At 32.1% G+C, this 24112-nt stretch overlaps 1 protein-coding gene across 1 annotated transcript in view; it reads right to left on the reverse strand.

Annotated features, from left to right (window-relative positions):
- Positions 1 to 7800: 7800 nt before the first annotated feature.
- Sema2a (Semaphorin 2a) overlaps positions 7801 to 24112 on the reverse strand; it is a 677811-nt gene continuing 661499 nt past the window's right edge. Inside the window, exon 12 of the mRNA XM_086907345.1 lies at positions 7801 to 9901. The gene's annotated coding sequence lies outside the window, so the exon portion shown is untranslated. The remainder of the gene's footprint in view (positions 9902 to 24112) is intronic.

The raw sequence follows: 24112 nt of genomic DNA on the forward strand, positions 1-24112 counted from the left end.
ATACACACACTCGGTCACCAGTCAATAGCCAAAAGGCCCGATATTTTGGCAGTGTGGATATTTTTCGAGGCAGCCGCGATGTTGGACAAACAATGAGAATTTGCAGCGCGTTTCGAAAAGAGCCGCGTGTACCGGAAACGAAGCAGGAAGCGGGAGCGGTGGAACGTGGCTCTCGAAAAACCAGACTGGCCGACATTTTTTCTCCTTCCGCGTCTGATCGATGGAAGCTTTATTGGATTTCATGAACAAAAAAAAAAAAAAAAAAAGAGAAAAAAGAAAAAAAACATCGCGCTCGTTTCAGGATCATACGTTCTAATTCCATTATTGGCCAAAAACAGTCGCAGGGGGAAAACTGTTCATGCCTGATCGATCGTTAAACTCGCCGTGGCCGCGGCCATTATTAAATTATTCTCATCCCCGTGCGATTATACGGTTGTTATTCGGTAGAAAAATAAAATTTCTCGACCAACTTTTGTTTCTTAAAATACACGTATAAAACGCGATAGCCGAGGAGACAACAACGCCCGTCGAAAATTTCACAATCAAGAGAATTCGTTCAAAGAAAAGAAGAAAAAAAAATCCCCAAAAATCTCGATTCGCTCATCTCGTTTCATTCGAAATCGTTTCGCGTTTCGTCATCGCGGCCCAACCAGAGACATTAATTTGGGCTCGCAACCAGCAAGGGGAGAGTAAAAAGTTGGCCTTAGACTACGTGACCGAACGGTGTTCGTCCACCTCGACATGGCGACAACGACAGGGTTAAAACGCGGCCCGTCAACCGGCCAGTACGCAAAAATAAATTTACTAAAATACGAGTGGAGCGGGGCGGCGGTTGTTTTAAACGGGCCGGAATTTCGGGGAACGTTTTACGACCCGTAAGCGATTCGATATTTGTGAAATACGAGCGATGCGGGACGCGTACGCTGCGCGCAGATTAAAAAAATGAGCGACGGAGCCTAGCCTGGCTATTTATTAAAACCGCAGGGGGCGTAGATGGGGAGGAGGGGTAGAATAAAATAAAAATAACAAAAAAAAGGAATAGAAAGAAACAGAAGAGAGGGAGGGATTTTTTATAAAAATTTGGTGAAGAGAGAGGATTTAGGTATTTGCGTGCGGGATAAAAATCACTGAAGAAAAGTTAACTGACTCGTTCAATTGTTATTTGTGGATAAATAAGTATTTTAAGGATTAACAGAAGATTATTTCTAGAACTTTATTTAACGGGTGTATATTTTCGTTTCTCCAATTTGAGATGAATATTTTAACGAAGTCATTATAAATTAATGGAGATTTCGTAGTTGAACGATTTGGTAAATTTCTTTGAAAAATTTGTTGCTTTTTCAAGAATAATAGTTTTGAGCTGTTTGATAAAGCGTGGAGATTATGGATTATATATATATATTTAATTGGATCATCATAATAATTTATCTATGGATAATAGTGATAAGAATGATTCATATTGTGACAGATAATTCAATAATAACGATACAATATTGAGAAAGGATTTAAACTCCAATGAAAGTATTTTACATTGACAGTTCTCCAATTTTAAAGAATTCCATTAATACAAACATTCAGATTCTCTCAAATTTAAGATTCAACTCATCTAGACTTATATAAACGTGACTCATAAATCACAATGATCGTCACAAAAGAATAGAACATTCTCACAAACGAAAAATCACACGATCAATATATTCGTGTCAACAATCTTATTCGCACGACATCAGTCGAGATTTAAGATTTATCTTCTGAAAAAAATGAAAAATCTACGTTTCACAGATACACGTTTAAATACACACGATTCGTCCTCTGATTTATACAACGGCGCAAAGTTGAAGCGAAAAAGGTCGGGCGGTTCGCGGCCGGCCATTCATAAAATTGATCAGCACGGGCGAAGAGAGTAGCTAGACAGGCTGATTGTAAATTGTAAGCAATTTCGTAATTGCGTGGACAAAGCAATTAAGCCATTTGACTGGCTACGCACGGCAAAGTGCTCCACGGCAAATACACCCGGTCTGTGACGATATAACCGTGCAAACAACGAACGATAATGCAATTTGGATAATACACGCCGCCTGCACCGAAACCAGTCGCCGCGCTTGTGCAGGTGAAACATCCCCCGACAACCAAGTCGTGGTCCGGTTGATGAAATTCGACAACTGGAAAGAGTCGAACGTTACTTTGTTATTGCACGGCGGTCTGGTGGTGCTTTACTCGTGTCTGCGAACGTTTCAACAGTTCTGGATAACGACGACTCTGTCTGGGTTTAATAGGATGTATCGATCTTGTTAACGGGATGTTCGTTGCTTTGTTTCCAAGGATAATTGTTTGGAACTGTGTGAGATAGAGTATGATTGGGCATCGAGTGTGTAAGTCTTGTTAATTTTATGTCTGCATTATGAATTGAATTTTGGAAATATGATCACGTGGAATTGGGGAAGGGAATGGCTTGAAAGTTTTTTTTTTTTTTTTTTTTAATAATTTGGAAATGAATTTTAATTTTTTTTTTTTTTGGAAGCAATTAATTGTAAATCGTTAAATTAAAAAGAAAAATTGGATATATACTGTTTCGTATATCAGGATAAAATTACTTGATTTACCCAACAGTTCTCTTTCATTCTAGTTTTTAAAATCAGGAAATCTTGCAAGAAACAATAAAGTTTTTATAAAAATTACTTAATACAAATAAAATTTCTAAATTCATCTTTCCCTTAGATTTTGGTAATTAAATAAATAAATTTTACTTTGATAAATCTGAGAATTAAAACGAGATCGATAAATTGTAATGCTTCGTTTATACATCATACAGAATCATTTCTAATTCAACAAGTGCGATATATAAAAGAAACGGAAATTGAATCGAAATATTTATTATCCAATGGATGTTTTTCCATTTTCTGTGAGTGAATTTTCGCTTTAGTATTTCTCCGCTTCGTTTAATTGATTGAGTCGAAACGCGCCTTTCTTAATTTCGCGGCAGAACGACGATGGATGTCGTTGACAAGAGCCCAACTTTTCATTGTCAGAATTTTTCCCATCAGATTCTCATCCCGACTTCCAGATATAAGGAGTCTCAGATAAATGACCCATAAAATTGAACATTCTCCCTATCGATAATCACATCGAATGAATGTAGATACAGACGCATTCAATTTGATCCAATTAATAACTATGATTTCTGATTTGAATAATGTATGAAAATCAAAGAAATGTTTTGTAATTACAATTTTTTTTTTTATTATATTGGACTAGAAATAGCATCATGAATAAATATTCCTATTTAATTCCAATATAATGAAAATTTAATTTTAATGTAGAACAAAGAACAAGTTATTATTAAATATTTTATTGTAAATTTAGAAATATGTAAAAAATAAAACATTAATAGAATGAACGAATAATACAATTTCGATATAATTGACAACGCAGAACATGAATTTCATTACGATATTACAATTACGAATAAATTAAAATAAATAATTTTTTATTAACGATTAAAATAAATATACGAAATACTCTCTTAAAAGATTAAAGATAAATAACAGTATAAATAAATTCTTGAATCTTCTTCCAATATCTCCTTCATTTTATTCCTTACATTGTTGTCATCATTTTCCTTTTCAATTACTTTATCTACACCAGCCTATCGATCTAATTCTACTCATTGTACGAAGAGAATACAAAATGTCTTTATCCACACCACTTCTATTCAATTGCGACTCCTTCATTACAATTGCCGGTCGAGTAAGACGGATAAAGATAGGCGTAGGAGAACGATCGTAAACGACGACACCCCACACGCGATCCCTGGGAACAATTTTAACGCAAATGAGAAATTCTCTCTCTCTCCCATGGTCCCGATAAACAATTCAGATAAAGGATTTATGACCGCGCAGGAAACAGCTGCCATAAAAGTCTCGGTCTGTTTCCAATCTGTCAACCGGCCTCCACGTGGAACGAGCGAGAGGATCTATCGCTCTCGCCCTGTTCCACCCTTTTTTTCCTCTCCATCTTTCTTTCTTCTTCCTCGTTGCATCTATAATGGTCGCGCGACATTCTACTCACTATCCAGCAATCACAATATTGGGTGTCGTCCATAAGTTTTCGACTGGAAGGAAGCCGACCTGTTTCGCGTTTGCTTTCATTCCGGTTATTGAAAAACAGACTTTCTCTCCGTGTTTTCCTTCCCTTAATGGCTTCTCGTTAATTAATCCCTCGTGCTTTAGCGAATTTTATTTCGCCAGAGGACTCTATTGACCTTCTTTCGGCCTCTTGAGTATGTATGTTATTCTTAATGGTAATTTTATGCTTTGGATTGGAAAAAGAAGGGAAAATATAGAATATTTCAGACGATCGTTTTAATTTAGTTCGTTGTATCTTTTTCTTAAGTTGTTTAAAAAATTATTTAACGAGTTATTTGCTCATTTGTTTGTTTGTTATGGAATTATGTAAAGTATAAAATATATAGTTAATTATATTATAATAATGTTTGATTGCAAACAAGAATGAAAATTTAATATTTTTTGATATTTTAATAAATTAAATTGATAGAATTTTTTAATCTCATTCTGCAATAATTAAATTTATAAATTTAAAATACAAAAAAATAAGATCATCTACTGTTTAACGTATAAAAGGACAGGTTAACTAGCTTAATAAGAAACGGGTCAGTAAAATTAATATGTAGGGGAAATTCTTCTTCCTCTACCTTAAAAAAGAAAAAAAAAAAGAAAAGTGCAGAAATTAAAGAACTGTACTGTAATTAATTTCGCAATATGAAAGAATGAAAGAAGAGAAAGAATAGCAAGATAGGAAAAAGAAGACGATAATGCAGTCTCATAAATCTACTCCAATCTAAGGAATACCAAGACAAGTATAATAAAAAATTTTCAAAAGAAAAAAAAATAGCACGACTAACTCAAAGAGTTAAATTTTTCTAATATCAATATAAAGAAGTTATTAAAAAATTTCTAATAGAAATTTTATCAACTTCAAATATATTATTTAGCGATAAAAATTCATTCAATCACTAATTCAATGTTCTATTATAATCGAAAATTTACTCGGATGACAATGATTGTAATTTCAAAAAGCAATTTATCTTAAGAATCCTTCCTTCGAGATATACAATTGAATTGTTTATCAATTACACGCAATATTAGGAAACGATCGAACATTTTTTTCACCTCATACCTTTATCACAACGACGATAAGCCAAGAACGATAGAAGTTGTACGCGCAATTTGACTTTTCCGGGGAAAATTAAAGTGCACGGTTCCTCGTGTGTATTAGGGAAGAACTATGGCGTGTACGGTAATGGACGTTTAAATTATGCATCCTCCACGTCTTTCCCCTTCTTGTGTCACCGAACTAATTAGTCATTTATACATTCCAAACGGGTGTGAGTCGGTATCAATCATTAAAAAGAGGGGATGAAACTTCTACCCCGAGTATTTAACTTTGAATGAAAGTGAACCTCATCACTGAATGGAGTACGGAAGTGACAGAAAGCTGGATAAGAAGAATATCGAGATCTGTATTTTGAAAAAAAAAATGTATATTATGAAAAAAAATCTGTACTCGTTATATTTATATTTAGAACAAAGTTTGAATAACGTTAGAAAATATAGAAAGACGAAATATTTTGCGAAATTGAGTGTATGGAACAAAGATATTAACTTTTTTAAACGATGCACATATTAATATGTAGACTATTTTCGAATAGCTTTGAATCGATTGAATAAATATCGATCTATCATCAGTCGGAGGTAAAAATTTATATTTTATTTAAATTCCTACGTTCCATACACGCGTACACGCAGCCAACGATGGAACGATGTGAAGTCGTTAAAAAACCAATTATCGTAAAAGCAAATAAAATTATTCACTTAATATACGAGAGCATTTCGGCATACTTTCCGATGCAGATAATTCAACGAGGAAAAATTGTTTTATTAAATATATATACATATACACGTGTATATATACATATAAGATAAAAAAAAATATGTTCAGGAATTAATATAATTTTAAATAAATATCATCGAAATGAAATTAAACGTGAAATTTTTCAATTTGTTTCGAACGATTTATGTAAAAGGCTCCTGTTCTTTTTTTTCTTTTTCCCCTCCTTTTTTTATTTGCAATTCCTTGTTTTTGTTTTTATATATATATTTTTTAGAGGGAGGGAAATATACACGGGTGAAGTTTCATCGGTACTAGCTGGTAGTCCATTTCATTTACAAGGGGCTCTCATCTGGTACCACAAAAAACTGGCACGTATGCCACATGGGTTACATTTGCACCACAGATAGCGGAGAACGAGGATGGGTCAGCCTCATCATTAAAGTAAGGGTGGAAAGGAGGGCAAAGAAAAATAGAAGAGCTCGCTAAGCTTTGAGCAACTGTTTCGCGTGTCTTCGTTTGCCTTCGTGTTTCTACTTGCCCTCCATCGTTATAGCTTTTTCTCTTCTTTTTCTTAACCCATCTTTTCCTTAACCTCAGTTTTGAAACATCAATGCAAGAGGGCGCAAATTCTTGCGAAAATTTGAAAATGTACTTGATTTATATTTATTTAGATTACGTATTACTTGAATCGTTTTATTTATTGTTTTTTTTTAGTTTATAAAAATTTAATATATATATATATTTATTTATGTTTGATAAAAATATGTTTCTTTTGGGAGATTTTGTCTTAAGAAGAGATAAAAAATCTAGTACAAAGAAAATAAGATAAAGCGATTAATTTATTAAAGAATTAAAATCATCGATTAAAAAGTACGACTTTATAATATTTTATCGAACATTTAATATATAATTCAAATCTTTTGTTTAATCTGGTAAAAAAAAAAATGGTAGAAATATTCTTTATTTTCGCTAAAATAAAAATAAATAATTTGAACAATATAAATATAACAATTTATATATAAATCGTCGTTGTGGCCGTTGATAAAATAAAATAATAATATGAAAGATAAAACTTCAAATAAATAAACAAAAAACACATCGGCAATTATCATAGAACATTAAATTCGAGTAATAATTTTAACGATATTTTTTTAACAGATTATATTATAAATGAATTATTCTAAAAGATATATGAATGTTAATAAATTCGTGGAACACGAATTTGGATGCTCAATCTTCGTCACATTGTTCTTTCTCTTCCGCAAACTTAAAGTATTCGTAATAAATAAGCCTCGATCAACATTCTTGTACCAACTTTTACGTTTATTTTGGCCTCTAAAATCAATCCTTCGAACTTCGAATATATAAATAAAAAATAAAACTATATTTTATACTTCTTTGTTCTAAACTAGAAAAGAGTATTAGTCTTCGAACCAAATTTTCTTACTTGTTTTCTTCGCCAATTTGAAAGTTAACTTCTACTTGATCCATCGTCGAGGGAAAGTGAAAAATTAAGAAATCGAAGCACGCTCCACCGCCTATTACCGCGGGGTAAACATACGGCTTACGTACGCGATCGGAATATTAGATGGTTTCGTTTTTTTGAAGAGGTGAAAAAACAAAACAAAAGGAAAAAGAAAAAAATAGACTGATTCGATATCTCTCTACAGCCGTGAAAGAACGACGTTGATCCTCTGATCGGATTTCCCGCTAATCGCGTTCGCCCACTCTCTCTTGTTTCAGATCCTGCCACGTCGTCGATCAAATTCTTGGAAACTCGAATTTCCCCGGTCTTTTGTGTACTCGGAATGGAAAATCCAATCGGAAAGGGGAGAAGGGATAACGGGATGAAAGTCGAGATCTGAGGTTATTGAAATAATGAAAATGATGTTTCAGTTTCTAAGTAATTTCAGGAGGTATATTTCTATTCATAAGTCAAGTTTAATAATACATTATAGCAAATATGAACATTATAAATTGCTATATAATAGCAAATATAATATATTAGGCATTCGTATTTTAAAGAGATAGTATGTGAATTTATTTCTACGTGTCGAGCATCGAATAACAATAATAATAATAATTTATATTATCGATAAAACAATACAAGAATATACAATAATGTCGATTGAGATTTATTTATTAAGTTCGTCAACATGAACTTGAACTTTACTTATAACTTGATAAATAAATCTCTAGACTCTCTATAAAGATATCCCACTTGTATAAATAGTTTGATGTTATTATATCAGATTCAAAAAGAAGACTAATAGCAAATGGTCCATAACAAAATTTTCAAAAGTTCTCAGAAATCCCAAAAATCTATCAAAAACTCGAAATATTCTCGTTCAAATCATTCTGTTCTTCCATTTTCTATTTATCCTATATTCTCTTATTTCTATTAATCCCGATTCCTCTTCATTCCACGCGTCATCTCCGTCTTTGGATTCGTAATCCGACCGTTTTTCAACGTATCATCTGTCAGCCAGGGTGAATGGCGTCATATTTTCTCTCTGTACCATCAAATCTGAGAACGGTTGCATTAGATTCACAAACATTTGCCGGTTCCCCAAGGGGGCCGAGGAGGAACGCCACGCAACGATGGACACGGGCAAGTGCAATATTGAATATCGAAGGGCTGCAAGGGGTCGGTGTTCCTCAACCCTTACCCCACCCCTCTGTTCCATGCCCTCTGACAAATCTACGTCGTGGGGATCAGAGGTCCGTGCCATCTATATAAATTTAATAACACGAAATGACGTGACCTCCGCCTCCTTCAAGACTGTTCCACCCCAACCCCCGCGTATCCCCCGACATCGATGCAGCAGACTACGTACATTCTTCCGTCTTTTTCCTCGCCCTTTCCTCCAACCCTGTGTCTCGTATACACCAGCTCGTAAAACTGATTTAAGATATATGATCGGCGATAAGAAATTGCTTTCTCGACCGCGAAGTTAACCATTTGACGGAACGATCGGGCCTTTGGAGAAATTTTAACGGCCGTGGCAGGCTTGGATTCTGTGCGTTCAGTAGCTGTATAAAATTTTTGAGTTGAGTATATCCATTTTTTGTTTTTTGGTTTTTTTTTTTTTTTGTTTCTTGAAGCATATAAATCTTATAGAAAATAGGTCAAAATAACGACGAGTATCTATTTCAAGTTAGATTTTTTTTTCAATTTGTTTAACAAAAGCTATATATTTCTATCTTCTATTTGAATGTAAATTTGATCTCTCCATAAAAAAGAAGCAAATATTTTGAAAAATTTTCGAGTTACGTCAAACTATTGTTAAATTCTTCATATCATGATACATCACTATACGTGCAATTAATTTCAAAAAAATAATAAGCTTAAAATAATAATTTAATAATTGAATTTATATTATTTAATAATATTTAATTATTTGTAAAAATATTTTAAAATCATTAAACTTCTCCAGATCATTTCTTACATTTTATTTATACATTAATTTCGTTCTAACAAATATATCTTTTGAAAAAAAATTTTAAATTCATCTGGACCAATATCATTATTGCAAATATTCCAATTTTATTATCAGAAAATTAATAAAATCAGAAATTGAATATTGTTATTTTAAGAATATTGATAAGAATATTGATTAATCAAACTTAAACGGGCTATAAAATAATTCCTTATGAAGATACTTATTGTTCTTCAGCGTTTATATTTTACTTACTGCCCGACGTTTGCCGAGAGTTCGAAAATCGATTTTCAATAATAAATACCAGTCGTTGGACGTTGGTGAGCGCAAGTACTCGAGCTTGGCGAAGCCACGGTGTAATTTCTCGCCACGTTCTGGTGCTATAGATTATTTTATGTAAATACGGAACCGCGAGTGGTACTTGTCCATGCTCTTCCTTTTCTCCATCGAATTCCGCTCCATCCCTCTTCTTCTCTTTCCTTTTCCTCACTTCTTCACGAACCACCATCCTCTCTTCCATCTAACTTTTATTAATTCTTCGGATAACGCACCTGGAAAGAAAGGGGAATTGATGAGTGACTAGTAATCTAATTTGACAGAGAATATTTTGGTGTGACGATATTTCAGTTTCCGTATTTTTAAATTTACATGAAGATAATCAATAATGTTGGTACAGATTTTGGTTAATTTTAATAATAATGATGGCTGTCTAATTTGAAATGATTAATATTAATAAATGATTGTGTTGCATTTGTATCGTGGTGTATCGTGGTTTACAATAAAGAAAATAACAATTCAAAAGATTAATAAATTTTTAATGAATTAAGTATTTTCAATGGCGATAATACTATATGATTCAAATTCACAACTTGTATGAAAAATAATATTATTTACTTCAAAATTCAAAGATATTTTGAAGTAATTAATTTGAGTTATAACTAGTATCGTTGCGAAATAACGCAATCTATAATATAATACAATAATATAAATGAGTGAATTGTCAGACAAATAGAATTGGAAAATATTCGATTGCCGAGCAAGTAGAATAGAATCGTATTCGGCGATCGAGTAGAATAGAACGTTGCTTTGTCAGACCAATACGATTGAATCTAGCAAGAAAGATTAATAGTTATTTTTATGCGGCTATTCAAGGAAGGTGTTTGAAAGAATCAAATGTCTTTCGTGACAATTTTTCTTAGAAAGAGATCATGCAGCGAAATGATACACCAATAAAATTTAATTAAATACTTATTATACTTTCAACTACTAAAATTTTATTTCGATACTACTTATCTCAAAATCGAATATCAATACGAAATAAAATGATATTTTCTATAAAGAAAATTTACGATTTTTATTCTCTCTTAATCTTAATCACAGGACCAACTATAGCAACCAATGTCTTTACTTTACTCGATTTTCATTGTAGTTAATATACTCAATAGAAAGAAATATGCATATTAATAGCAATTTTCATTTAAAAAAACCAATAGTCAATAATGAGAGCTGTGATCACTATAAGAAAATTGATGAAACATCTCAGCAAAAAAACGCATAAGACATGGAAAAACATCCATGCTTCAATTCATTTACGGACCAAGTTGGTACGTGCTGCGAGAAATCATAGAGTCTCCGGTCTACTCAAAGTCAGACGCAAGTGCACTTTGCACACTTGATCTGGTTGTCAGGCACGTTGGGTAGGTGAATCAATCCAAGCAATAATTTCCCGGGATTAATTGGCGAATGATTGACACGGTGATTCGAGAGGCCCTGGCGTGGCACCCTTACCGAGACTCAAAGCTCGAATGCAGAAGGATAATTGGTTTCGCCGTTGCTGCAGAAGTAGCTCGCGTAAAGTCACTTACTTTGAATTTCCTGACATGAACGGATTAAACATCAGTGTTCCCCCGTAATCGATGCATCAACACCGTCAATACAATGCATTTAAACCAAACGTTGTTGTTTGATATTGCATTAATATCTAGATATTTGTTACTAGATTTCATTATTAAAATATAAAAGTATTTTTGTAGAATGGAATGGTAGAATTTCTTCATGGATGGACAGAAAAAGAAAAATTCTGTATTAATTTGCATTTTTTTTTTTGATAGGATAAATCAGTAGAATTTTTTACTTAAAAGTAATTTAATTCTTTAAGATTATTATTGCTCTATAACCTCATCTATATTTTGTCTCTTTTTTTTATTTTCTCTATGTCAATCTCCTTTTATCTTCCATTAATTCTTCGGGTAATAGGCCAATCAGACCATAGTAAATGGTATAATTAAAATTAGATTAAGACAGTGTTACTTGATTTTTCTTATTTTTATTTAGAATTTTCAAATGATATATAATCGATGCCATGAAAAAGTTTACGAGCCACGAAATGTTAATTCCAACGATAATTTTAGCGAAAATCTATAAAAAGAAGCGAATTTAAATTTATCAGGACGTGTTAGATGTGTTTTTTTCAAAAGCATTTCCTTGATTTTTACGTAATCAAATCTCTTTAATTAAAAACACTTAAAACCCCAAGTATGAATCGAAAACTTAAATCTAACAGTATATATATTGGATCTTTTTTTTCGAAAGGTTTTTTTCTTGACTTTTGCGTAGCCAAATCTCTTTAATTAAAAACACTTAAGATTTCAAGCATAAACTGAAAAGTTTTTGCTTTAACGCTTCAAATTGAATAGGATTGCGAGGAAGCCCTTTGAAGTGGTTTTGCCGGAACACTGCGCCGTTTGATCATGTCTCAAGCGTTATTACATTAAGCAACTTGTCGATTCAGTTGAAAATAGATATTTTTACTTTTCTTTTAAATCATATCCGATATGTTATGGAAAATCATGTCAATATTTAACATAGGAAAAGTATTTTATGTATTTTTTATTACATTTCCTCCACATTTAATGAATTTATTGAATTTCAAACTGTGAAATTAAATTAAATTTCTCAAACGTTAAAATGAAATTACACAGATGTACACACTTTATGAAAATTCGATTCAATGAAGATTACCTCCAGGCTATATTGGATTATGAGAATAATGTAATAGAGAATAAAGATTTGTGTGATAAAAATATTAATATGAAACTTATAATTAATAAAATATTTAAATTAAAATTACTTATACAATCACTGCTAATTAACGCTATTTATTATCATATAACGTATCAAATTTATTATTGTTTATTAATTTTCTAAAACTCAAATAGTTTCTTGTTCGTGAATCCACATCGAAATTTTTGTTTCCTTTATGATTTCTAAATTCGAAATTCTCGATATTCAGGCAAAGAATACTTTCTAATAATTAGCTTACGATAATATTAATTTTATTTTTAATAATTAATAATAATCTATTCCTTACATCGTTGATAGAATTTACTTTACGATAGCTCCTCTAAAAAATAGAAATTTAATTTTTTATAAATCAAAAACAATACCCCAGAAGAAAAAAAAAGAAAAGGAAAAGAAAAACACAAGTTTTCCAAAGTTTCCAGTTTCCAAACTTCTCAGTTTTGAGAGTTTCTAAGCCTGGCAAAGTTTCAGATTCGAGTTTCACGAATCTGAAAATCAGGTTTCGACCTATTCTTGAAGTTTACCCAACTCCATCCTCGTTGCACGAACGTTGTCGCGTGGCTCCTTTACTAATCGACCGGCAGCAGCGAGGAAAATTCGTGGAATTTCCAAATCGCTTAAAACAAACGTGTCGCTGCCATTGTTACGTTCACTTTCAGACCGGTTAATCGAAGCGAGATGGATTCCTCTCGCGAAATTCCTGACAGCTCTTGTAAAACGATCGCGAGAACTGAAGCACGACACGTGCGACACCTTCGTGAAAGAACGAATTTCGAGTGCGATCCTATTACTTTGGTGGCGTCGTTAAACGACAACAGTATTGTTAATGCGATACCAGGAATTACCGTGAAAATTATTTGCATACACTTCTTCTCGGATAGCTCGCGTCCCATTCGCGTTTTTGTTGTAATTAGCGGGTTAGATGACCTCTTGCTGAGATTAAACGGTAATCTTCTTCACATTTGGAGCTGGATGGGCAAATGTTTGAAATAAGTTAAAAATGAAATTTAGTAGAAGATTGAAATGTTTTTACGAGTAAATGCTATTATTCTATTATAAATTTTGTTTAAACTTGAAATATTTATTATTCGTTCAATTGAAATATAATTGAAGATCATTATATTCTATTCTTCATTTCTATCTTTTTTTTTTTTTTTTTTTACATTGGAAATAGATTGAGTTTTTTTATCTATTTTATGTTATAACAGTATTCGAGATTGGTTATTCGATAGTATCATTACTTAAAATTACAATAAGACACTATATAAATGAAATTTTATTAGTGGAATTTACTAGTACTACTTAAACTCAATATGAATTTTAATTACGAGTGTCATTCCATTTATATGAATAATAAGTATATAATTAGAAATATTATACCTTTGACACAATTTTTCCTCGATGGAATGTATTGAAATATTTTTTTGAAAGATAGTGCCAGTTGCACGTGATGTAAAAAAACATCTTTTAAAATTGTTCCATTTAAATGAAGTATCCATTCATTCTTTCAAATTCGAGTACCATCGTGTGAAATATCAAGAGAAGCTGTGTGAATCGATAACAGTAATTGAAAGGAATTTTCATATGTTTAATTAGATTATAGGATTCTGTGACCTGATTGAAAAGTGACGGATTCGACATTCAGTAAATGAAATTTACATGAAAGTTTTATGAATATTAATGACATGCGTCAGAAATTTTTTTCTCGACAAAATCAAATACCAATTGTAATAATAATTATCTTGTTTGATTATCTGTGTCCAAAAATATATAAATGGAATGACCTGTAATTGATAATATTGAACAATCAAATGGATAATTATAATTACAATAGATTCAAAAAAAATTTCATTAAAATCTTATTATCTTTTTTTAAGAAGATTTAATTAATTTTTGGTTAAGTGTTAAAATCAAATTATTGTCTATATACAAGTAATTAAAACTAAATTCTATATAGTTTATCGAATGATATAACTTATCAAATAAGCTTCGTTTGACATTTTTATACACGAACTTTTTTCATTATCTTAATCTCGAGAATCGATTCTTCAAAATCGCCCTACATTTTCTCAATATTTCTTCTACTTTTTCAATAGAGTATATGCTTAAAGAATATGTAATATATATTGAATATCTAATCATTTGTATTATAAAAAAATAACTAAAAAGTTTGTAAATTCATATAAATATTAAAAATTAATGAACACAAGTATGCAACGAAGAGAACATATCGAATATTGTCGCTTCTTTCACAACAAAGAAGGATAAAAACAAAAGAAAAAGAGAGAAGAATCTAAACGAACGCTTGAGGGCAGCGTATCAGTCAGGATAGATCGTATATTTTAAATCGAAGCAATAATAATTGAAAGTATCTTCTATCTAATAATATAAAAAATTATTATTGTATAAGTTATCAATATAAATATAATCGTAAGAGAAAAATTGATCAATTTCAACTTCAAATTATGCGCATATAATTAATATCTTATTAAATTATTGAAAACCATGGATTTCTATATTCGTATTCTCGTTTTCCTTTCGTCGAATCACAATGAATCTTGGTCAAGTTATGCACCTAAAAGAAATATTCTTTAAATCCAAAGCTATCTCTTTCTTCTAATTTCACCAGGATGTATAACGAGCATCCAGAACTCGCAATATATTCGAGCAAGTCTTTCAGAAAAGGCATCCACTTGAGATACGAGAGTTGGGTAACTGTGCTCCTCCCTTTAGAGAGATCTCATCGATCTTTCGCTTCCTTCAAGCCTGCCCGCTTGCTTTACCATTCATTTCCGTTTTTCGTAATTCCCTCGTTGTGGTTTCTGCCTTTAGACAGCGCGTTATTTATTCGAGACGGAATACACCAAGTTCCGCTTGCACACCACGAGAGATCATTTGCGCCAATTTAAAGGAGCGCATCGTGGGGATGCGTGTGGTATAATTACGGTAGATTTCATTCCAAATTACATGTTTCGCGTTTCAGATAAACCCTCGACCGTTTTCCAAGTGTCGTGGAAAGAGGAATGTTATTTATTTAACGTAACTTGCATAATTCGTTAAAATTTTTATCTTCTTTATTATTTGTGTAGTTTTTTATATATTTATGAAAGATGAATAAATTTATTCAGTTATTTAGTCGTGATATCAAAAAGGTATTAAAGATTTAACAAGCATTTCTTCTCAGTAATGATTATAGACAACTGCTGAATATTCTCAAATATTCTTTACTACTTTTGATATATTATGTTTTGATAGCATTGTTCTTAACACTACATATATGCAATTATTAAATACTACTTTAAAGTTTAAAGTTTCAATACTTATAGTTTTGTTTTCAAAATTGTTCACAGGTATTTAGGTTTACGTCAGGCTGTATATATATTAAACTTTACTACATTGCCTATTACCTTATTACATAACCACTATTATTCAGAAATTATAATTCTAAATAATATACAAGAAATTTATAATTCTGTATAATATAATAATCGAAGCATCTTCGGTTCTTTTTAATCTTTCTTCCATCGAATAGTATTATATATACAACAAAGACTACGAATCGATAATTTATCAATTTAAAACAGCAGACGTGACATGGATACGAAATTAAGTGGTGAAGGAAAAATTTAATGTTCCTCCCTGACGATGCGTGCTTTCACGCATCTTCACGAAGAGGGTTGTGGAGGATGGGCGCTCCACAAATTTCGAACAGACACCCTTCACATTCCTCGATCCTTGTCCGTCAAAACTTGAGAAACGTTGGCTAATTCCTGACTAGGAAGCAAATTCGAACGAACACTTTTTTCAACTTATCCTTTTCTCTCCCTCGTTTATCATGGTCGAGTTTTTATTTTCGTTCCCGACAGGGTGTAAAAGAATTTTTCAATTAGTTTTGCAAACATGTTTTGCTCTAACATGTGTGAAAAATGGGCTTCTTAAGCCGTGTTATTATGCACGAAACCGGTCTGGATGATGTTTAGCGGAATGTAAACAACTCGGAGGATCCTAATTGAAAGAGTTTAAAGTTCTCGGTGGCCAGGAAAAGATTCTCGGAGCTCGTTAAACGTTTCGCTGGACTAAGCAATGATAATATTGCTTGAGCGTGCTAGTTTCGATCGATTGGAATCCTCTTTGAGAATGCTTTGGCTTCGATTCTCAAATATTCGATTCAATTTCTGTGATATTTTTATTAGTGAATCCAAAAACACGTGGGTATTTCTTCAATTTGTGCAGAATATTGTAATTTCATATTAGTATAATATTTAAGAGAAAAGTTGCTGAATTATATTGAATGCACGTAAATTAAATCGTATTGAAAAAAAATATATTATTCGATGAAGAGATAAATGATTTGCAACATTTGAAGAAAACGAAAACATTGATTCGGATCACAAGAAGCTTGGATATGAGTAAAATTTCAATTTTAAATATATCATTTCTGTTATTATTATAATATTCAAGATTTAATTCAGAAATCTATTAAATAATGTAGATTACTACCAACTCTTTTAGAATTTTTTTAAAAAAATTGTAGAAAAATTTGAAGTGAAAAATAACACAAGGAAAACGTTTACGTAAAGAGACTACGAAGAATCAACTTGGAATATTAAAAAGTTTCAAATCGTAATTAGTGGGACACCGTTCTGCATCCGATGGTCTGTTATTATTCGAGGCTGGAAAGATCAAGGGGGTCGTAAGGGGGAGAGGGGGACAGTAAAAATTTCCAATTTAAATTCCCGCCGACGCGTTTAAAAATTATTAAGACAGCGAGGATGCCTGAGCCGACAGGTAGTTTGCATTCGTGGCCGACTATAAAGATTCCACGTAGCTTCAACGAGTCGGTAATAGAGTCCGTGAGCAAGTCTCGCCGGGTGCTTGAAAGTTTTTCCTTCTCCTCTCGAAGATGGAAGTGAAAGTTCCTCGAATCCGGAGCATCCTCAACTCTCAGAAGTAATATAGTGCGAACGTATGAAGCTGAAAAGATGATTGAAGATAAATGACAAATGAATATTTGAAATCTTATATTTGATTGAGGGACAATTGTTGTATTGGTCAAATATTTCAATATTGGAGATAGATGTAAATACAATTTTTTTACAATTGTCGAATTGTTACGATATATGACCGACAATAAAAGATATAATTTTCTAGATTTATGATATTCAAATTATTATTAGATTGTTCAGAAATAAGAGTATTTGTAAAAGATAAAAAAAAGATAAAATTTTATGGAATTTTATGGAAAATCTGATTTTGAATGAAATTAAATGAAATAAAACTTTTTGATTTTTTTTTCTTATTTGATTTTTGTTAAAAAATCTATGATGTTCTTAGTTAGTTCAAACTTTGAGCTTATGCTGTTGAAACAATTACGATCTTTGTGCTCGATGAAAGTTACTTCATTTTACCCTGTTGTAAAGTCGTAACTTCATTAATATTTTCCTTTTAAACATGAATATATATTCGCTAAACAAAGTTCTGACAGTCTTGGATTAAACTAATCCCGATAACTGCATACATATTTATATACAAAAGTCAAGTAAAATCAAAATTTACTTTCAAACTCTCACTTATATAAATATAATTATACATATAAATACAATTAATTTCTCCCATGCTCAAACAAAACTTATCTGTTTCAAATTTATCCGTAAACCAATTTAGAATTTCTATCCAAATTTTTATAAACTTCAAATTCAAATATACATACAAATATTTTGAATAAGAATGTGAATTTAAGATTGAAAAAAAAAAATTGAATGTGCAAAATTAAAATTAAAAAAAGAAGAAAAATTTCTTGATATCACACCTTCGTATCACCTTATAATTTAATAATTACAAGTTAATATTTGTTTCTTCTATCATCCCGAGAGAATAAATCCTTCTTCAAGGTCTTTTTAACCCCGCACCGTCGAACGCTTCAAAGAAATTAACATTTTATAACGAGATTACGAGGGATCAGCGTAGTTGGTAAGTTGTACAATACATATGCACTTGGTAAGTCGTTCAGGAAAGCCGTGCACAAACAACGCAAACGTGAAGTTTGCAAACGTACGCTCAACCCGCTTCCTGATATTCTTTCTCTTCTTCGCGCCACTTAGCTCGCTGGATAAAAGCAACGTGGGACGTTTCGTCCCAGAAACGGCGAGACACTTCTTGGGAACGTAACTTCCCCCGTAGAAATCCTTGCTTCGTGGGGCTTATCGCCATGCAAGCACGGTGGAGAAATACCGTTTTGAATGGTATAATACAAAGATTACGCGAGGGATGTGACTTAACGCGGCTCAATGAAGCTCAGACCGAGTTAATTAAATTTGCTGTGTCACAGCGAAGACCAGGTGGCGAGGATATAAAGGTTGGAGAAGGAGAGGAAGGGTAAAAGCGAAAGGGATGAAGGAAAAAAATTATATAACGAGAAGAAATGTGCATGCCAGATTAGGAAAGAGAAACAAGAAAGGAAGGTACAAGGTAAGGTACTTTATAAGGCGAGATTAATAAGATACGAGAAAAAGAATGTTGAGAGAGGGTTTATGAATTTATAGAGGTCCATTATTGTTTGCAAGTTGTCAAGAATATAGAAGTATTAAAAGAAAGCAGAGAATATGAAGTACTAAGTAGAAAGAAGTAGTGCACATCCATAAGGGAATAACGAAGAAAGTTTTGGAAAATGGGTGAAAAAGAAAGACGAGAGAATAGTACAGTGTTAACATTAAAAACGGATTGAACGAAAATAAGAATGATGTTGAGCAAATATCATCGAAAATAAAATAATAAAACGAAGGAAAACGCAGGAAGAAGGAATACGAAATAACGAGGGAATCTTTTTATCTCTACTTTTTGAATAAACACGTGAATTTCAAGATTATCTTTGTGACAGAAGAAAGTATAGCATGTAAAGAAAAATAGACTGGTAAAAAAAAAAAAAAAAATTGCAGAAAATAGTTACCACAGAATAAAAAGAGGGTTTAAGGAAACAAGAACACACTGTCAAGAAACTAAACAACCGCATAAAATGTGTAAAGAAGGGGAGAATAAGCCCGTGTAAGCGGGAAGAAGAAAGGAAAATAGACCAGAAAGTAGATTGCCATTGTAATGGTGTCATTTCTTCCTTTCTTCCTTTCAACCCTTTGGTAAGAACACACGTCACACGTGTTCCAGATGCCTGGGTTGGTCCAAGGGTGGAACGTTGCTGTGTGCATGCCAACGTGTAAAGATGGTATATCGAAACGTTTGCACGTGTTTGTTCACCAGTTCGAGCCTCGAATCGTCGAACGAAGTGTTCTCCGCCTCTCTCGACCGTCACGTGTATCAAAGCGGGTTAAAGTCGACCCGAGCAAACCGTCCCCCATGCACACCTCAGCCATCCACTTCACTGAAACATGCCACCCACTTCACCGACGAAATAATATTCCATGTAATCTCCAACGCTCAAACGAAACTTGAGTGGATGCAAAATGTGCGTAAATGAGGTGCCTGCGGCATTGGCGCCCTCTCTCACTTGTTAACGTGGCACGCAGACACACTCTCGATAAAGCTCGGTTTGTCGCGTTGTCCTCTGCACCCTTTCACGGTAGAATAATCTTGTGCTTCTCTCTTTTATTCTATTTGTTTTATCTTCTTAATCCTCTTCTTTCTTTACCGGTCGAAAAATGAAGTGTTTTAAAGAGCGAAATTCATTTAAATTATTAGACGAGTATAGTTAGTTGGGTATCATTAAAAAGTATGAAGAGGATTCGCTCGTTTCTTGTGTGATAGTGAAGATTGATGGTTTGATATAGTTTCATAATTGAAACTGTTTGAAGAATGTTCCAAGAAACTGTTTGTATTAACAGATTGCCAGATTTTGAGATTGGAAAGGAATTTTGTACTACTAATATAGGGAAGAATGTAATTGAAGAATTATAATTTGAAGTTATAAAAATATTATGATATAAATATATTGTAGATATTACTTCTTTTTTGTGGGTTATAAAAATTATCGTTATTTCGTGTATTTATTTTACTTAACATGAACATTGTTGTATCATTGAGCACGAGTTCGAGATATTACAGAATATCAGATTCACGAGCTAATCTGAAATGCATTAAATAATCAAATGCAATTTTAATATGAGTTTATTACATGATGCTCATATTACGGAGAAATTTGAAACAATTCATTTATTCATACTATATATCTAATGTCTAATAACACATTAATATCTAATTATAAATATTACAATATTAGATGAAGAAAGATGACAAAGTATTTGTTGTTATTTAAGTATCTCACAAAAAGATACTTTCTATTTTAAAATTCATTTTCTTGATATTTTTCAACACATTCAAGCCACATTATAAGGTAAAAGTTTCTCAACAACTTCATAAAATTACGCTTGTTTAAACAACTTTGTGCTAAAGAAAAGAGCTAAAAAAAAAAGATGATAAAACAAAGATTTCTATTTTCATAGAGCAAATTCGTAAAATGAATGAAAGCATATACAAATTTTCTGCTGCTAATGAAATTTATTTCCGAGTTTTCTTTCTCTCTCTTTTTTTTATCGCACGAACTACTTGATATTTCGTTGTGCTTCGACGCTGAACATAAATTTTTCCCGGAGTAACTTAAACATGCTAATTAAGGAACCACGGAAGGAGCAGAGGTATACGGGTCCTGAATAAAAATAGCCGGTGCTCTTTCACCGGACAAGCAACTTACGATGGCCATTGTAAAATTTCACTTCTTTCTGTTCCTTCCCAACGTAAACTATGCCAAATTAACTTGGACATTGTATCCTTTGCGGTCGGACCAAAGGAACACTGTTTCACTTTGGGATAAAACTTTCGCGATCTTTCTTTCCACCGTTTCACTCCGCCTCCTCATTTCTCTATTTCTTGTATCGTTGTAAAATTAAAAGTAAATAGTAGTAAGAGTTGTTTAAAATTCTTGAGAATAATACGCGCGCGGTTTTTTTTTTTTTTTTTTTAATTTTGAATTCAGAGAAAGAGATATTGCATTGTAGAAAGATAATAATTATTTGAAAATGCTTCTGATCTCATTCACATTTTACGCCCAATTTATCATTGATGGCGATCATTTATGAGCCATTAAATGATATTTAATTCTTTATAAGATTTTTTATTAGCTCGAGTTAGATTTAATAGCACTTCGTTTTATTAGTTTCAATTTTAATGCTTAAAAAACATTTTTATGCTGAAAGCTAATGGTCCATGCTTTAGTGGTTTATTAAAAAAACGTAGAAATACGCGTCAATAGAAAATTACTTATTATGTTTGAATTTACTATGAAAAAAAAAAAAAAAAAGAAAAAGAAAATTAATGAAATTAAATTTCTTTAATTTAAATCTATAATTACTGGAAATAAAAAAAACGGTCGACTGGTTTGCTCATTAATTATTCTCCCATCGTTTATCGTTTATTTACTGTATCGATTATCGTTTATTTCGAGCTGGAAAAGCGTGCATTCGCGGTAAAAAGTTGAAGCGATTTCAAACAGTTGAATGCCATCTGATTCGATCTTTGCATAAATATCGTGAAATGAGGCAAATAATTTGAAACTGAAATGAAAATGATATTTAACGATGAAATTTATTATCGTTAATTTCCTCCGTTAAAAAAACACGCGAATGTGTGACATATAATATTCTTTATCATTTTATTGGGGATTCGTGCAAATTTGTCACTTTACGAATTTTTGTAAATTAAATACCGTTTAAATAAGAAATTGTTCGCAATATGATAAATCGTACAGAATAATAAATTGGATCGATAAAGAAGCTATATAAATAAATCAAATTATATTTCATAATATAATATATTTTCAGATATCTAAAATATACGAGAGAATCAATTATTCAAAAAGTATTCGAATAAAAATTCGAAAAAGGTTAGCAACGAGAAGTTAAAATATACTCCTCAAAATCTAAATGAAAGATTATAATTATAAAAAGAATGTTTTTAATTAAATGTTTCTCGAAGTAACTTTTATCGAATAAATTATTATTCAATCTAAACCATACGATTGATCAAAATAATAAGAATTATCGGTTCAAAGAATCTCGGTTTTAAGAAAAGATAATGTAACGAAATGAAATTAAGAAGAATGAAACTTGTTTCTTAAGTCTCTTAGTTTTGTTCAAAAGAAAACGACTTGGCACAAAAATCTTTCTTCAAGGTAGCTCCTTAATAACTGATTCGATTCGAAGAATAAAAGTGAAATACGGTTCTTTTTCTCGGCATTCGTTCTTCTTTGTCTTTCGTCAAATATATAAATTATGCATAAGGAAAGCAAAAAGAAAGTAAAAAAAAAAAACATGAGCAACTATCGCGAACAAATAATTTAGCAAGACTGGTAAAAAAATAAAAATTAGTTTGCGGCATTATTCATTTTAGTTCGGTTCAAATTAATTATATTTCGATATTGAAAATTAAGGCGAATCGATCTTTTCTCTGGGAGGTATTTTATAAATATTTTATAAATCTACGAAATAGCGTGCAGAGCAAACAAGCGGTGATAAATTAAGTTCAATTTCATTTCTTGAAAATTTGGCCGTAATTCGATAAAACAATCGATGTCACAAAGTAAAATGAAACTTACTTTGTACGTTGAATGAAAATTTTCCATTCACGTAATTATTCGATTTTACAAATTCCTCCATTATTATTTTATCCTGTTATAAGGATTACTTTCAATCTTCTTTTCTCTCTCAAACTTAATCTTAAAATGGATTTATCGAATGGAGAACATTTCCGTCTTAAATTCTTCTTGAAGTTATCTCATCTATGCTAGAAATTCTCCCCATTTTTTATTCATCATGATGTAACATGATGCTCTTCTGAGATAAGACCTTTCTGAAATGAAGACCATCTTGTTTCCCCCGCTTTCGTAAATCCTATAGTTAGAAAATTTTTAACTCTTTCAATCTATTATCGTACATCAATCAATCTTTTTTCTTCTTCGATAAATTAGCAATCATTTTTAACTTGAAATCTTATGAAATATAATAATAATAATAATAATAATAGTCACGTAATACAACGATACCGATGAAAATATTTTCAAAAAATAAAGAATCAACGTATTTATAGATCAACTGGATATCTTGACTCCTAATTAACCCTTATTTTTTAAAAACGAAACATTGAACGAAACAATGTCTTCGACTCTAATCTCCAACGAACCAACGACATCTCGTCACGCAACCGCACCGATTTCGAGTTCTCTTTTAGCAGTGACCTCTGGCGCGTGAGTCCAAGGGTTGGTGGAACAGAAAGAGTTGGATAGAAATGGGTAGTTCACGTGTCCGCGATTACGGCTAATTATCGTAGGGTTAATAAGCCGCGACGATTGCAAGCGGCGCCGGTCGTGGTGTAGTGGTGCTCCTCGCAGCGCGAGGGGGTGAATTTTATGCAAGCCTGCGCGTGAGAAGCGCTCACCGGGGACAATCGTCTCAGAGAGAAACAGCTAGTTACAGCGTCCTAACTGAAACGGGTCAGAAGTTGAAGCAATTAGCCCAGTTTGTCGCTAGCACCGGAAAACAATGCCAGGAAGTTGTTAATGATGTCGCATTGGCTACCGTGTCATTCTGCGATTTAAACGCTCTTGTTTTCATACAAGCTTTGTCGATACATTTTATATTTTTTATACAATTTTCGTGGTGGATTCAAGTTTAGATCGTAAA

Source organism: Apis florea, unplaced genomic scaffold (assembly GCF_048593485.1).
Source record: "Apis florea isolate Af1SG1 unplaced genomic scaffold, ASM4859348v1 contig_2839_pilon, whole genome shotgun sequence".
NCBI classification, from domain to species: Eukaryota; Metazoa; Arthropoda; class Insecta; order Hymenoptera; family Apidae; genus Apis; species Apis florea.